Here is an 18,821-nt window from a genome sequence, read left to right as displayed (position 1 = left end):
TTATCTTTAATCTCTTTGTGGCTCTGAAAGGTGACCAGTATGTTGACCTTGAGCAAATCATAACATTTCTCAGATTTACACAATCTCTGATTATACAAAATGAGACAAACAGAGATTTTAGAAGCCTTTCCATTCTCATATGGAAGGGAATGTGTGCTCAGAAAAACTGACTGGCAGCTTCCATTTCCCTAAATACCATTTGTTCTGAAAGGTATGTTACCAGCAGGAAATCCTCTTCAATTTACAAATCCCTATGTGGTATCTTCAAGGTGTGTCTAAAGATCTGGAGAGTCATGCATGTAAATGATAGAATCAGAATTTTCATCTGGGCTATCTGACTTAAAATTCTGTACCTTTGGGTTAGTTTTCTAACCTCTTCACATCATAATTCCCTCATTTGTTTAGTGGGAATGATGATAGAACTTACATCATAGGATTTTTGTGCAGATGAAATGGGTTGATTCATGAAAAGTACTTAAAATCGTGCCTAAAACACAGTAGTTCCCAATAAATGTCAGTTGTTGCTATTATCATTATCATCATCATCTTCATCTGCATGGATGAGAGAGTACTTGTTTGCAAGGAGTTCACAGACAGCAGCCATTTCGATAAGTATAATCCCTAATTGTGGCAGCTAATGTTACCTGAAAGTGTGGAAGTGCTGAGCTAGGAGGTACTGAAGAGTACTCTAAGTCAGTGGTTTAGACAGTGTGTACTCCCTAGACCAGCATCAGCATCATCTGGATACATTCTTGAGCCTCACACTAGACATACTGAATTAGAACTCTGGGCTGTGGCTCAGCAATCTCTGTTTTGACAAGCCCTCTAGGTGATTCTGATGCACTGCAGTAGCAATGACTGGTAGCTCTCCTCTGCCCCCAGGATTTGGATTCACATTTGCTGATTAAGGCAATCTCTGTCTTGGAACTGCTACACCTAGCTCTTCTGGTACCTGATTCCTAATGTAATAGGGAAAGCATGATGAAATTCAGACTTTGTAGTATCTCAAACATGTGTGGAGTTGGTTACATTTTTTTAAGCTTTCTAGAAGCCTCATTTAAAAATCTTTATTTTAATTCCAGTATATTTAATGTACAATGGATGAATGGATAAAGAAGATTTAGCATGTGTGTGTGTGTGTGTGTGTGCGCGCACACACGTGCACTCGTGTGTGTGTGTGTACACACAGTGGAATGTTATATTTGATTTATACATGGAGAGAAAGCTCAATTCTAAACAGATGTATGATCAAACATAGGTTTGAGGGAATTATACGAATGATATAAGTAAGCCTATGTCTTGGACATTTTACACATGCTAATACATTTGCTTGGAATTACCAATCTTATTCAGTGGCTTCTCTGGTAAACCACTCTTATCCTTTAGAACCCTTTAGAACTCTTATCTCCTTTATGTGAAGCCTTCTCCAGCTTTCCACAAACAGTTGCCACCTTTACACAGCACCCCCCACTAACTCACTTCACCTGACTGTGTTTGAACCTTGTGTGTACATTTATAGCAGCACAAGTCACATTAAATTGCAGTTCCTTATCTGCATTTGTGTTTCCCCTCTGAGTGTGATGTCCTTATTTGCCCTTCTCTGGAGCACAGCAATGGACATTTTCCAAGATCTCATGGCAGATATGTTTCATTTAGCTGGCACACCTCACAGGGGAAAAGGAAAAAAATGAATGTATTCAAACAATGGATGTACCTGCTTTCCCTTACATTTTCCTCCTACCTACCTAAGCCTTGAAGAGTTTTGAGTTTAGGATACCTCTTACTCAATGCTGTGAAATCAGAATGACTTCAATACAGCTTCAATGGAAGAGTATAAACCACTTATATATCACTAATTGTAAGTCAAAGTGGCTTGGACTGGGACTGTGAGTCAGATAACCTGGTTTGCAGTCCAGGTCCTGTCCTCATTTAGCTGCATGTTCTTGTTTAAGCTTCTGTACTCTGTAAAATGAGGTGTTTGGAAAAGAGTAACTCCCATATCCCTAAAAGATCTAAACTTTGAAAGCCTGTAAATTGGAAATGATTTTTGGTTTTATGTTTAAAAAACTTAAAATTTTCCCTTTAAACACATCATTAAAAAGGCAAAATTTTAAGAGTGGATAGTATAATAATTTGTGCAATGAATTTGAAAACTATAGTAAATTCACTCTGCCTTCAAAATATAACAGAATCTGACCACTTTGCAATACCCCTGTTTACCACAATGTAGACCAAGTTGCTCTCATCTTTCGACTTTTATGATAGACTTCTGACTGATCCTGTCACTTACTGCTTTCCCTCTTCAGTCTGTTTTCCACACAACAGCTAGAGTGACCCAGTGACCATGGGTCTTCTCTGTTCAGTCTCTTTCACTACACATCATTAAGGGTAAAAGCCAAATTTACTTTATGACCAATCTCGGTCATACCTCTTGACTGCTTGCTTTCCTTTCTTTTGACTAGTCTTCTTGCTGTTCCTCAAACACAGCAACCATGCTCTTTCCAGAAGCCCTTGGTACCAGCATTCAATGTTTTCATAGCATTTTCTTCCTCCAAATATCTAAATAGCCCCTTTGCTCCTCATCTTTATTCCTTTACTCAAAAGTCAAGCCTTTTCACATGAAAGCCTTTTCTGGTTAATCTATACTTTTTCAAATCCTGTCTTCAATACTTCATTCTCCCTTGGCAACTTGATTTTCTTCTTCCTTGAGAACACTTGCCACTGTCTTATATACTTATTTATCTTATGTTGCTTCTCCACTAAAATTCCCATTCCCCATATATGCTACAGTACTTCGTCATTCATACTTGCTTATGTTATTTTTTTCACTAATTATAACATCCTCTAAAAATAAGATCAACTGCTTCTTGTCTCTGAAAACTTTTTCTGATTTCTTTAACTAGAAGTCCTGCTTTTTCTTCCGCATACGCTCTACATCTCTTAAGAAATTTATACAGTTTCATCTGTATGTATTTATTATGTATGTAACTTACTTCCTTTAGGTTATAAGTGCCTGAGGTCATTGACTGCATCTGATTTATCTCTGTGTTGGCATGTAATAAGGCCTTAATAATGAGTAATGGCTTAATAATGGATATGGATAGGTTAATTTATAGTAATAATAGTATAATCACACTACCATTTAAATTGAAAAGCTTAATTAGAATAAAAACTCCACAGAGACAGGGAGCTTTGTCTGCATTTTGGACTGCTGTATCTTCAGCATCCAGAATCGTGCGTGGCACATATTAGGTTGTCAGCATTCGTTGAATAAATGAATGCAAGTGAATTCTCAGAACAACCCCATCAAATATGAATATGACTTCGTTGAACAACACCCAGCTTGAAGGATTAATGCAAATTGAATCACGTTGGCATTTTGTTTTGAGAATGACAGACAATTTAAGAGACTTCAAAGGATGGATAAGGAAGTCATTTTCCATTATGAAAATAAGAAGAAAATTGAGTATGCTTAGTCTGGAAAAGTGAACTCTAGAGCAATAATAGTAAAAGAAAAAGTAAACACTCTTGCATAGTTTTAAATATATCTTCAAAGCATTATGTGAATATATATTCATGGTGATAATTACAGAGGCATCATTTTCTGAAAGTATGTAAATGATACATTTACCCATGAGAGAAGGAGCCATTGTTTTTATTATTCAACTAGGACCAGAAGCTAAACTTAAGCTTATTTTGTAGGGAACAGAAACCATATACTCAGGTGCTTAAAAAGTAAGAAGAAGGGGGGGGGGGTAATTTCCTTGAAGTAGTAGAATAAGGTATTATAGTTGTGATAAACTAGAGATGATTAAAATCTCCCTGAAATTACCTGCTCCTGAGGTTCTGAGATGTGAGATTGATTTGTTCAAGATAGAGTAAGGAAAATTCAGTTCCATTATATCTACATCTGGTGTTCAGTCCTCAATACAAATTATTGCTTCAGAGATTTTTCAGATTTGCTTACATTCTTAAACTTAATAGAGATAGTAATTAATGGCAGTGGGATTTCTCATATGTTTCTGGTTTGATTAGGTATCAGGTTATACCTACCAGTTTATTAAGGAATAAATCATAACTTCATTCTCATGTGGATGGACATTTTCCAGGACATACTACACTGAACTGTAAAAGAAGAATTATATATTTTCCCTGAGGGATTTGGAAAAATAAAATGGTCACCTATGTGCCAAGTATTATTTTTTAATATGAGTTTGGGGTATATCAGAGAATAATAGTGAATGTTCACTGAGTAATTTTATAAATTTCATTCATTTAAGTATTATAACAATTATATAAAACAGGTACTTTAGTCATGTCCACTTTGAAGATGAGTAAACTGAGGCAGAGGAAGTTTAAATAATTAGCTCATGGTCACATGAGATATTAGATGCTAGACCCATCTAATTTGAACACAGCGAGTTTAGTTCCAGAATTAATGGTTTTACCCACTCTACACTGAATTTCTCTTTCCTGGTTAATATTTCTCTTTCCTGGTTAATAATAAACGTTCCCTTAAATCATACCACTACATTTTCTCACAACACTTTTTTAAAGTATTAAAAAGGAAGTACAATTTACTTATAAAATATTATGGTGGTTTACTTTAGGATGGTATAAACACTGAACTTGAGAGGATTTTTCTTCAATATGTTTGATGTATTTACATTGTAAATTAAAGTATTTTTTAGTAATAATTTTTTTTAGAAATAGTAAACCATTATATAATAATTTTAACATTCTTAATCCCGTGGCCAGTTTCATGTATCTGACTTGGGAAGTTTGAGGTGTGTAGGATGTGTGTGTTTGTGTGTGTGTATATATTTCCATGTATTATTCAGTAGCCTAGATAGAGTGGTACTGAACAGGCATCCCGCCAAGATCTAGTGAGGTTGCACTTAGTACATCTGCTTTTCCTGACACTGAGACAGAGTGTGGAGCACATTCCCATGTCAAAATATGTCTGTTCAGCATTACTAAGCCCACTCTGTCGTATTCTAATTGAATTTTTAAAAATACCCTAAAGAGAGCTTCTCTTTGCTTCCTCTTACTTTGGTATTGGCAAAAGACATCATTTTACTCTTACTTCAGTATGTAGTAGGATCAGTTATGATCCTTGAGGAAGCAATGTGGTGGTGTATCTCATACAATTTCAGAGACAAAGACATCTCTGTGTTTATGGAAATTAACACGCATTTCTCCATTTACCAGCTGTATACACCTGGTCAATTTGCTTAGCACTTTGAAACCTTAGTTTCTTATCTACAAAATGGGAATTATATGTGAAGACTTAAAGTATATAATATCAAACTTGCCCTCGTGGAAGAGAGTGTGTTGGAAAGTCCGAAGAGGAGAAATCTCTGCTGCCTGAAGTGTGAACAAGAGTAATTTCTGGGAGAGTGTAAGGCTGAGCAGAGCCATGAAGAATTGTATAATTGGTTTTCTTGGTGCCTATATACAGTTTCAACACTCTGCTGAGCCCTAGACTCAGCCTTCTCGTTTTTAAGGGAATTTGACTGAAGTTGAATCTGGATAGGATTCAACCCCACTGCACTTGGAATTTCCCTCGGAGTGGGTAGGAATGAATACAGTTACACGTGGTCTCTTAGTCCTTTGAGCCTGCTGGTGATCTAAGCTGGGAAAGCCTTATCAAGATGCAAGGGAAGACAGTCTACTTCCCCCTGATGTCAAAGTCCTCTGGAACACTGGCTCCGAAATTTTTGAACATTAGAATCACCAGGGTGACTTAAAAAAAAAAAATCTTATGCCCAGGTCAATAAAATCAGAATCTCTGAGAATGGAATCAAGGCATCAATATTTTAAAATAACACAGTTGGTTCTGAAGTGTAGTCAAGTATAAGAACAGTGACTTCTTCTGGAACATTGCTTCTTATACTGTAGTGAGCATCAGAATCACCTGGAGGGCTTGTGAAACTACTGAGTTTGGGCCCTTACTCCCGGAGTGTCTGATTCAGTAGGATCTGGAAGAAGCGCTGAATGTTTGTATTTCTTTTTTTTTTTTTTAAGATTTTATTTATTCATGAGAGACACAGAGAGAGAGGCAGAGACACAGGCAGAGGGAGAAGCAGGCTCCCTATGAGGAGTCTGATGTAGGACTCGATCCCAGGACCCCAAGATCATGACCTGAGCTGAAGGCAGATGCTCAACCGCTGAGCCACCCAGGTGCACCATGTTTGAATTTCTAACAAGTTCACAGGACCACACTTTCAGAACCACTGTTTTAGAACAGTGCTTCTTGAATCTTAAGTGTATGGTAATCATTTGGGAATCTTGTGAAAATGCAAATTTTGATTCTGTAGGTCTTGGATGGGGCCAAAGATTTTGCCTTTTCTGTAAACCATGGGAGATGCCAATACTAGCCACAACAAGCTTTGGTCTACTGACTGGTAAGGTTTGATAAGGAACAGCATCATCTGGGAGCTGGTTAGAACTACCTCAGACATATTGAATATGAAATTGCTTTTTAGCAAGCTGAACATTGGAATCATATGAGGAGTTAAAAAAAATATATTGATGCCTGGATTCAATCTTGAAGATTTTTATTTAGTGGGTATGGGTGTGGCCAGGATATCAGAATTTAAAAACAAATAAACAAAACTCCCAGAAGGTTGTAGTATGAAGCAAAAAACTTTGAGGCAGAGTTATACAATCAGATATTATTTTAAATAATAATATCATTGCTATACTTTTATGGAATATTCCTTAGTATTATATTGTAAAAAAAAAGCTGGAGATGACAGGTAAATGGCCCCTTCGGGGTCCATGGCAGACATCACTAAATTGTTTTTCTTTTGTTTTTGGTTTGTTTTGTTTGGATATCACTAAAATTTTACAACAGTCATTGTGGCCTAGCGTCACATGTCTTCTGAAGACATAGTTTTTGGGCAGCTATGACAAAGTGATGGGAGTTTCACATATGCCTGTCATATGCATGCTTCATCTTTATGAACACCAACATATTAAGGGAGAAGTGTGTTCTAGTTACTAGGCCACAAAGATGATTCCCATACAACTCCGGCTTTCTAGCTGCTCCTAGAATAGTAGACAAAGGTTGAACCTTTATGTAAGGCAAAACTTAATAATGCCAGAAAGCACTGATACTGCCAAGTCATTTGAAAAAAAATCACTAGATTTCAGAGATGGAAGAGATCCCCAAAAGCCATGGTCCTCAGACAACGTAGACTTTAAACTGAGCCTTGAAGAATAGGAACAAAATGTGTAAGCTAAGATCAGGAGAACTGCATTTCAGACAAAGAGGCACAGAATTACTAAGTGGAGAAAGCTCCTTCCATGTTGAGGACAAATTAACTGACTAATAGGTTTAGCAAAGAAATTATGTTGTGGTATCACAGGATCATAGATTAGGGTGCTTACCTGATGCCAAGGGAAGTTTGCACTTTGTATTTTAGGATTTGGAAAACCAATGAATGTTACTAAGCAGTTGCAAATGAGTGATAGGTGAAATAAATGTACTTTGGAAAAATGTTGTACATAGGTACAATAGGAGAAATGAGCTGAAGGAGATTTTAAGGTAGAGAATACTGAACCTCTTATTTTTCAAGTTCTTTTTCCCACTCTCCAATAATAATAATAATAATAATAATAATAATAATAATAATAAATAAAAAACTTACCACATTTATTTCTATAGATCCACTTAATATTTTTGGAATGAAGCAGAAATATAATTTATATTTACATATTATACCATATAGAGATTATAAGGCATACACACACACATAACCTCAGTCATGAGCAGTAAGTAGAACATTTGAGTGTCAATGTCAGTATAACTTGAGTGGAATGGTGAATGTTTTCTTGTGGGTTTTTCACTGACTTTCCACTATTTAAATATAATTGCTTATCAGTATTGTATGCCTGAATTTTCAAAAGTGCTTTCTTGTTTTGATAATTAATGATAATGAAGTGCGAAGCTTTGGTTGTGTATATCTGAAACATCTCAAGCAAGTAAGTTTTGTTGTCTTTGTGTAATTTTAACTAAGAGGAACTGAAGGTTTTGTGCTTTCTAAATGGGGAATTTCTGCTTGGCTGACAAATTTCTTTTAAAGCTTCCAATTTTATTTATTATAGTTCCATTTTTTTCTCACTTTCTTTATAAATACTTATTGTGGTTACTAGAAATTCTCTTTTATTTCTTAAGAGCAACAATATTTTGTAGCTTTACAACCACCAGAGTCTAGGTTCACATCCTACTCCTTTCTTGGCTGACTTCAACACCCCAGGAAAAGCACATCTATGAGATTCAGTGCCCTCCTCTGAAATGATGGTTGCAGAATTCACATGGGAAGTTGTTGGTTTTTTTTTTTTTCTGTTTTATAGACTTTCACCACTATGATTACAGGTAGTAAGTCTGTCTTTTACATCAATGTATTATAAGTGCCTAGCACAGTGCCTGGAATGTGTGTGATGAATTAATGAATAAAACTGAGAGGCCATAGTACCAGTTTTGGCAATGTACTGTTTGATGGAAGATTTGTGGAAGATGCAAATTTAAAACCTTTGAAACATAAAAGATATCTTGGAGGATGTTTCTACCCTTTGATCTGGACTGACACCTGTGCTGTTCAGAGTTCTTCATGTGGATGATAAAACAGGTCTGATGTATAAGACAAATTGGCTGCGGAGGATGAATGATGATGGGCATTTGCTTTCATTATCAATAGTGACATGCTTCATTTTTCATCTTAAGACAAAAAAAAGAATCACATTGAATTGACTTGTTAATTATGCAAGTTTCTGAACATCTCTGAAGTAACACAGGAAAGGTTATATGATAATATCAGGTTTAAAAGCCAATGGCAGGATTTCTGCCAGGCTTAAGGCAACATTTCTACTAGCTTTTGTCCAAGAAGGGGATCATCATGTTGCTCATTTTCACTGTGTTTGAAAATTCACAAGGTTTGCTCTCAGCCAATGCTTAGAAGAAAAATTTTAAGTCTCTAAGCTCCAACCCACTCATCAGTTCCATACGTTAGTAAATTCAGTGGAGAAAATAAATCAGACAGTTGTATTATTTGACCAATTGTTTATAAAGTAAGGCATCAGACTGAAAGCATTGAATCACTATAGCCTAAAGTATGTTGATTTTTACGTTGTTTTCATTGTCTTATTTTAAATATACAGTCGTTTTTGCTCATTGAATCTTAAAAATATAAGATGAAAAACAGTGCCTTTTTTTCTGCCATGACACCTTAAGAAACTTAATATGAGATGATGACCCAAGCATCCCTTGCCACCCCCATCATGAAAGCTCTAGCCACATCAGTGATAACTTTGTACTTTTATAGTTTGACAAATATTTTTTAAAAGTGTTATTTTATCATCATAACAGGTCAGTGAAGCATTCAGTGTGGACACTAAGGCTCAGTGAGGTTACATTACATCAAGTCACCAAGGTCACACAGCTGTCAGATGTTAGGACTAAGGCTCATGACTGGGAACTCTGTCCAGCAAGTTCAATTCTCCTCCTAGTCTTGTTTCCTTAAAAGCTCAAATAGGGACTATCATATAGTTCCCTTAAATTCCAGAAGGAAAGCTATTTTAGAGAGTTAAATTCAGTGACCACAGTTAATTAGGCTTCTACTGTGCAATGTACCTTGGATGGAAAAAAGTGTATTTAACACTCTCGTACTCTTGAAAAATTCCTTATTTGCTGGGAGATTCAGGCAAACATATAAATATGAAATAGTAGCGTGGTAAGTGTTGTGAAATGCTGTGGAATTAGGATGAAGCAGCAATTAATTTGCCTGAATGAATACTCCATTGTACCATAATTTATATGGCCACTTTTATGTTGGAGGAGTTAAGAGCCCAGACTATCTATCTCTTACTTTGTCGACTATTCTAAAAGATCATTTTCCTATAGAAAATGAAGAGGGGGGAAAATTGACCTTAGTAAAAGATAAATAAAGGCCAGAAATAAATATTATTTTCATGACTAATGAAAAAGCCTATTGAGTGACTTATAAATGTTACCATGAATACTATAATTACAAATATTACAGGAGACTATAAGATTGTAAGGAAAAATAACCTCGTACCAACTTAATTTTAGGTTCAGATTTTTGTAGGATATGATGTTATTTGCACTCTTTTTTTTTTTTTAAAGATTTTATTTATTTATTCATGAGAGACACACAGAGGGAGAGAGAGAGAGAGGCAGAGACACAGGCAGAGCGAGAAACAGGCTTCATGCGGGGAGCCTGATGCAGGACCCACTCCCGGGACTCCAGGATCACGCCCTTGGTCGAAGGCAGGCACTAAACCCCTGAGCCATCCAGGGATCCTCCATATTATTCACATTCTAATAAGTATCTTTATTGAGAACATTTTGATGTGTGGGAAATGATCATTCTCAAGACAATTTGATATTGAAGTATACAGATTATAAACTCAAATATCTCTATTCTCCCTCAGTATCTTCCACTATAAATTTAACTTAAGTTTTATTGGGTCACAAAATACATTTTTTCCATTCCCATTCTTCAGGTTTAACCCAGAACTTGAAAACATGACTACTCTTTTATAACTTCACTATTATAAGCAATAAGGAACCCATCTTTAGAGTTGCTTGGGAAGATATTGGAAGGAAGAATTCATTATGAGTTTTTCTCTCCTTCTTTTCTCTTTCTTTTCCTCTCTTCCTCTCCTCTTTTGCATCTTTGCTGGTTGTCACAGTAAATGCTTTCTGTTGTTTGGGATTGATTGCTACCCTTTTTTTTTGGTCACAAGAATTTTTTTTTTTTTTTGTCACAAGAATTATTTGTGTAGATAACAGATAGAAATTAGGTTAGAAGAGAACACAGCACTTTTACAAGGCACTTTTTTCAGGCCTGGTATAATCTTACAAAAGGTCTAATATCTTGATTATAACAGATTTCCCCAAATTCTTCCTTTCTTTTGCATTCCTTCTAAAACCTGCATCACCAATCACAAACACACACACCAGCCCCATGTATCCTATGCTTTTGTCCTCTCAAGCTTTGCATCATGTAAATTTTCTGGCTTTCCCTATAGATTCCATTTTAAATATATTCTATGTGTGGTAAATATTTTAAGTTTTTTCTTCCATGCTTAATTTCTTGCATGCTTTTCTTGCATGTTTAATTTTCTTACATGCTGGAAATATGACCAAGAAAAGCTATTCATAAGCAACCTTAAAGAGAAACCACTGCTGATTCATTTATTTATTTGGCAAGTATTGAATAGTGGATTGTGAGACCAGGATGCAAGGCAAAAAGGATAATAATACAGTTTCCAGGGCCTTTGAGTTGCCCACAAAATAATAGGGACCTCAGGAAGGATTACGGTGAAGGTTTATCCCCCAGGGACCACATCTGTTGGATACATCACTATTTCCCCATCCTAAGCACGACATGTGGCATATACTAAGTGCTCTATAAATATTTATGGAAAGAATACTTATTTTTTTGAATCAGAAACATTATAGAGATACTTAAAAGATACCATATGAGAGTTCAACTGGATAAGGCTATGGAATCATACCCTAAAGTTTATGATGACAATTTTTTATTCCCTTCTTTATTCACTTGGTATCCAAAAAAGAAGTTAGGACTTTTTATACTCTGAAATAAAGCCAAGTAGTGAGATACTTATTTTAAAAGTGACATTTTGCATGTCAGAATGCCTAGCATGATGCCTGAAAAGAAGTAGGCATTGCATGAATATAATCTCTTTAGCTTTTCCTATCTTGTGAATTACTTTTCTTTCACTCTCTCCTGCCACTTAAATTTCAACCTGAGACTGACTGAAATTTTTTAGGTCCTAAAACATATACAATTTCAGGCATTCCCTCAGAAAAAAAAAATATAGCATGATGAAATGAAAATCAGATACAAAAATGAGTAGAGTGAGAAAATAAGTCACAAAAGATTAAATTTTAAAAAGCTGAAAGCTAAGAAAAAAAGCTGAAAGCTATCGCAAAGATGATATGGTCTAGGGAAATCAAATATTTTAATTAATTACTTGATGGATACAAATATATGCACTTCTTTTCCATTATTTGTGTGTATACTCTGAACATCTTTTCATGATGCATGTTTCATGTTTCATGTTGTATGGTATCAAGGTATTTCAAATCCATAAACTACTTGCCTCAGTAAATAACTTTTGCTAGTCATTTATATGTTATTATAATAATACTATGTATCCAACAATCACATAGCCTCCATTGCATGCAACATCAGTGTTTATATCTCAAGTGTCTGGGGTGGCTGGCCAAGCAGCTCTGTTGATCTTATCTCAGTTACATATCTAGGGGTCAGCAGTTATCTGTCAGTTAACCTAGAATTGCTTTGGCTGGATTATTGAGGCCTTTTTATTATGCTTTAAGTATCTTATATCTTTTTCCTGGGACTGGTGGTTAGTCTGTGCATGTTCTTTTTAATGCAGTGGCAGAGGAGAAATGAACAAATGGGAATAATGAGCTCTTTCTTTCAGACTCTGCTTGCATTTGCTAACATCCTATTGGCTAGAGCAAGTCACATGGCTGAGCAAAGTGTCAATGGATAGGACAGTATATCCTTCTAGAGCATTGCAAATTCATATGGCAAAGCATATAAATACAAGAAAAAGTGGAGAACTGAGTGTATCAATGTGATTCATCTGTATATATTTTTTTTACCATTTTCCTTCATTACTTAAAAAAATAGCTCTATTGAAGTATGTTTGACTCACACACACACACAAAACCCTATACATATCTTGTGAACATATATAATGTACACAATTTGTTGAGTATTTGTATAGGCTCACCCTCATGAAACCATCACTACAATCAAGAAGAATAAACATACCAATCAATTCCAAAATTTTCTTGTGCCCCTTTTCTTTTCTTTCTTTTTTTTTTTTGTAAGAACACTTAACATGAGATCTACTCTCCTGAGGTCTACTCTTAACATGTGATCTATAGGCACCATGTTTTATAGGAGATTGCTAGAACTTATTCATCTTGCATAACTGAGACTTCATATCCTTTAATAACAGCTATCCTTTGCCCTTCCCTCTAGCTCCTAGCAACCACCGTTTTACTCTCTGCTCTCATGAGTTTAATTATTTTAGATACATCATGTAAGTGGAATAACTCAGTGGAATAATGCTAGGACTGACATTCAGATTCATCCAGGTTATCCTATATGACAAGATTTTCTTTTTTGAAAATGCTCAATAAAATTCCATTATTATATATCACATTTTCTTTACCCACTTATCCATCCATGGACATTTAAGTTGTTGGTATATCTCGACTATTATAAATAATGCTGCAATGAACATGGAAGGGCATATATGTTCTTGGGATCCTGCTACCAACTTTTCCATATAGTCCAGGAGTGGACTGCTTTATCGTATGATGGCTCCATATTTAATTTTTTTAGAATCTCCATACTATTTTCTATATTGGCTGCACGATTGTACATTCCCAGTAGTGCAGAAAGGTCCCAATTTCTTTACATCTTTGTCAACAGTAGTTATTTAATTAATAGTGGCCATTTGAATAGGTATGAGGTGGTATCTCAGCATAGTTTTGATTTGCATTCCCTGGTGATTAGTGATGTGAAACATTGTTCCTGTACCTATTGGGCATTTGTATATCATCTTTGGAGATATGTCTATGTGAGTCTTTTGACCATTTTTTAACTGGATATTTGGGCTTTTGGCTATTGAGTTATAGAAGCTATATATGTGAGATATTAATATTTTATTGCTTATACAGTTTTTAAATTATTTTTTTCCCATTTTGTAGATTACCTTTTAATTCAGTTGATCATTTCCTTTGCTTTACAGAAGCTTTTTAGTTTAATGTAGTCCCACTTGTCTATTTTTGTTTTTGTTGCCCACACTTCTGGAGTTATATGTAGGAAATCACTGCCAAGACCAATGTCAACAAATTCTTCCCCTATATTTTCTTCTAGGAGTTTTATAGTTTCAGGTTTTATGTTTGGATTTTTAATCCATTCTGACTTATTTTTGTCTAATTTCATTCTTTTGAATGTTAATGTCCAGTTTTTCTAGCACCGTTTGTTGTAGAAACTATCCTTTCCCCTCATTACCTTTTTTAGATCATTTATCCATGTGGTTTGGTGATTGAGTTTCATATGGATCCCAAGAATACCAATTCCATTATTTCAGTTTTCAAAATATAAGAGTCAGATTTACATAAAGGTTTAGAATGAAACACTCCTTTTGGAAAGGAAAAAAAATGAGAAAATACTTGAATGTCAGATTCGATGCTTGAACTCTCTTTGGCTTATAACGGTAGTCTTTAACAAATGTCTACTGGGTCCTGAATATATATATTATAAATACTACCCTGTTCATTCTTTCATTCTCTCTCTTTCTCTCTTTTTCTTTCTCTCCACTCTCTCCTTTTCTCCATATTATACAAGTGTGGTTTCGGTGTGGTATTTGTTTGGAGAGCTTACAATCTAGCTGTGGTTAGAAGAGAAACATATTTTTTAAAGGAAAAATTATAAATAGTGGTGAATAGTCTAAATACAAGGGCGGTTAGGAGTGAGAAAAACCATGTGGTATTTGGTATGTCATTTCAAGCATGGTAGGGTTTTCAGTATGAAGATATGGGGAGAACAGCAATCTAAGCAGAGAGAATGAGGTAAGTAAGACTATGGAATTAAGAAGTAGGAAGAGGGAGATCAAATTACTAGAAGCAATAAATAAATATATTCAAAGGAATAGTACTATGTAGCAAAAATGTAGGCTGTGAGTATATATAACTTTTACTGTAAGGCTGAGATGTTTTAAGTTTTTAATTTCTTTTTTAACCTTAAAAAAAAACACTTTTATTTCAATAAGAAAACCACAAACCCTGGAAATGTATGACTTTTCATGACTTTTATAATCAATAATATTTATTGAATGTAAGTTATGTACATATAACTAGCTTGGCAATTGCAGAGTCCTACCCTCAGAAGTCTTTCATTTTAGGGGTGGAAACAGATGTGTAAACAAATGACTATGATACCATATTCCAAATGCTATTATAGAGATATACCTATGAAATAAACAATCACAGAAAAGGAAACAGCTATCTCAGAAGGGTTTGGGTAAGACTCATGATGCAGTTGAATAGTGAAGACAGCTTTTTCAAAAAGAGAGAACAGAAGAAAACAAAATTTAGCCTCATTAAAGATTAGGGGGGAATGTAAGAAATGGAAATTCTATAAAGCTGGTTATGGTGAATGGAATGAGTAGCAGATGATAGACTTCCAAATGCCATTTGAAGCCAGATTCTGAAGGGTGCTGAGGGTCAGGGTAGACTTTGTGTAGTCCCTAGAGGTGTAAGCAGGGTAATGGCATGATTAGATACAAGGGACTTCAACAATGATGTGGCCCACTTACTACAAGTTACGCTGTGGCTGAGAGGGTGGACAGGAAGACTAGAGACATGGGAGGAATTCTCGTAAGTAGCAAAGGCTCCTGTGAGCTAGAGTCTATGTGCCACAGGAAGATGGATAATAGAGAAAGGTACATCATTTGCCACTTTTTAAGATTTTAGGGGGTAGATGCAGACCCTCCCAGAGAGAGTAGTTTTTAGCTCTTACCACTAAAAAGTTTCATTCCAAAATGTTTACTGATTTTTTTTTTTTTTTACAGACTTTCTAGATCTTCCAAAGCATACCATCTAAAAGCCATTATCACTTTCTGGTTCATGTATGACTTTCACAGTCTTGCTTTTGTCCCTGCCTGACTTTAGTAATTTTCACACTCTCAAGTATGAACAGCTTTGAATTTGCTTTGTTATGACTGTGTCAGTTAAATGGACCCATGTTCTTAGCATTTGTCCTGGGAAATCTTTTTTTTTTTTTTTTTTTTTTTGTCCTGGGAAATCTTTAGGTTAGAAAGATGTTCTGCACAATTTTGGATTTTATTGTTCTTTCTCATAAGAATTGTCATTGAACTTGATACTTTCCGGTAATTGCATTTATTTACCATGTAGAAGTACCTTCCATTTTGTTGGTACCTTGCTATTAACTCTGCTTTCTTTACCAATCTCTATCGGTTAGGAATAGGGTTGGCTCTGCATGACACAGACTAAAATAACAAGACCTTATTTTTCTTACATAAAAGCCAGACCTTGGTAATTGAATGCTGGCTTAGTGCCATTGCCCCACAAAACCCTCAGAGACCCAACCAACTCCTTTCAGCTTGCTTGCCACCACTCCCTTGGGAGTAGCCCTTGTTTTCATGGTCTCAACTGATCCACACACATATCCCCATCCCAGTCCACGCAGCAATAAGGCAGAGGGCTGAGAAGGGGTAAAGGAAACCTAGAAGCTGTTTTAAGGACAGAGTCTTCATGTAAACAGAGACCTTTCTGCAAACATCTCACTGACCATTACTGAGTCCATAACCACAGCCAGCTGCATGATATGTAGGGAAGTATAGATAAGTAGTCTTATTTTATGAAAAGACAATAATGGATATTAGGAGAAATTAAACTTAAAAAAGAAGGAGGGAACATAATATTTTAGTCAGATAACCACATGAGAGACCCAGAAAACCTTTGTTCAGGGCCAGTTTCACTTGGGTTACCTCTCTGAACCTGTTTGTCCTAAAATTAGGATAATCATTCTGTCCTAAATGTTCCCATAGTGTTGGTGGTTGAGGGTCAAATACAGTGATGAATTGAGAATTCAGTGTTGCATAAAAATAAAGTATTATTTTTAAAGTATTAAGCAATCTTCTGAATATAAACTCTATAGATATTAATGAGACGGTGTCAGTTTTTACATCAGACCCTATGATAACCTTATTTGACAAGCAAAAGATTAACAGATTAATGACAAAGAACTCTTAAAAAAAAGAAAACACCTTTCAAGCATATGATAACGCATTTGATTCTTCTATGAATCCTATGCAATAAGGATTATTATGTTCATTTTACAGAGAGGAAAATTAAAGCAGAGGTTAAATAAACGGCTCTGGGCTAGGTAGCTTCTGAGTGGTGAGTTTAGAAACTATGTTGTCTGCAAATCTCACACTTTCTTTGTGATCTGTTGCTGTTCAAATCCTTAGGCGTCACGTTTCTCGTTTTCTGTTTGGCAAAGTTTAGAGCTCCAAGATTAGAGTGACAGACAGTCAGATATTTATCCCTACTTTATCTACATAGTGTTCATTCTCATTTCTCCCTAGTATGAATCAAATCCAATTTACCAGTTCCTTTCTGTGCACATACATTATTCTCCAGAACCACCTAAAATCTTGTCCCACTAAAATGTTTTTCCATATTTGACTTACCCAAATTCTGCCCTTTCTTTGAGTGTCAACCAGGGTCCCATCTTCTGTGTGAGACATTTCCTGAATATTTCAGGCCACACAGATCTTCCATTTTCCTGAACTTCTGTAACATAGAGAATATAAATAGAATGCATATATTACATTTAATTATAGAAATAAATTATACACTGTATCAGAATATTCCATATGTCTTAGGTTTCTCTCCCCATCTAGACTTTAAGGTCTTATACTTCTTAAGTTATTTCAGTAGCACAAGGACAGTGGTAAGAACATAGGAAGAACAAAACCAGTTCATATTCAAATTGAGCCAACTAGTAATTCTTGAGCATCTCATAAGATATAGTCTTAACTTTCATCTCAAATGAGGAAACAGGTTCAAAGAGGCAAAAAGACTGATCCAGTGTCAAGCATCTAGGAATTAAAACCTGCTGTAATAAAGCTGTGGTCCTAGGCTTGATCCTCTACAAATATCAACTGAACATTTGTCTGGAAGCCAAATACTCTGTGTGTGTGTTGTTTAACTTACCATCCCAAGTTGAGAGAAGCCAAGGATAATTAGGCATTCCTGGTAATCTTTGGGTGGATTTTCATACATCTTATATTCAAAACTAAGAAGGTGACCAGAACCGATGGATATTTTATCAGTAGAAAAAAAGGATAAGAACTTACAACTAAACCAAGATGTTAAAAGTGAACTATAGGTATATGCCCTTATGTATGCCACCATGAGATATTTAGTCCATAGCCATGTTGCCATCTGTAGAGCCTATATGATTACTTTCTTCCCTTATGTAATCTGAATTTTTTCAGGGAAGGGGCAATGTTTTATGCTTATGTTCATTTTATAATTGCAATGACAACTAGAGTAGTGCTAAGGAGATACAATTCATAAAAAATGCATTGTTGGAAGAAAAACATTATCTTCTTGTTTTTCTTTCGGGTATTTAAATACCTTCTTCATGTAGACTGTTGAATATTTTCACTGATGGACAACCCAAATATTTAAAGACTACAAGCATGTTCCCATTTCATCTTAGGATATTGAATTGAATTGAATTGAACAATTTTTAATGGTTTTAGTGGTTTTATACATGTATATATACATATGTATATATATCTGTGTATACATATATATATATATGTTCTGAGATATAAAATATGTCCATCAGAGCTTAAGCTATCAATTATTGATCTTTTTATATATATCTACATTTACCTGTAAAATAATTGAGCCATAAAAAGAAATGCTTTCATTCCACCAATATAGCTAAGAATGATTTAGTGATTTTTATGTTTATCTCCTGTATTCAAGGCAATGTTTAGGACCACAGGGAAAAATCTGAAAATAAAAAGCTCTGGCATAGGTTATAAAGATCATATTTTATTATTACTTATGACTGCAATGGCATTTTCTGCTGTTGAAAATATTTAGGTTCAAATTATTTTTGTTTGAAAAAATCATATTACACTATTTAAGTATGTGTTCATTTTGTGAAACAAAAATA

At 35.2% G+C, this 18,821-nt stretch overlaps 1 protein-coding gene across 3 annotated transcripts in view; it reads left to right on the top strand.

The window, feature by feature from the left end:
- The window catches only part of FGF12 (fibroblast growth factor 12), a 550,076-nt gene that overhangs the window by 348,017 nt on the left and 183,238 nt on the right, over window positions 1-18,821 (top strand). The window lies entirely within an intron of this gene.

Source organism: Canis aureus, chromosome 31, assembly GCF_053574225.1.
Source record: "Canis aureus isolate CA01 chromosome 31, VMU_Caureus_v.1.0, whole genome shotgun sequence".
NCBI lineage: Eukaryota > Metazoa > Chordata > Mammalia > Carnivora > Canidae > Canis > Canis aureus.
Note: the sequence above shows the minus strand (reverse complement) of the source record. Positions and strands in the feature narration are given on the sequence as shown.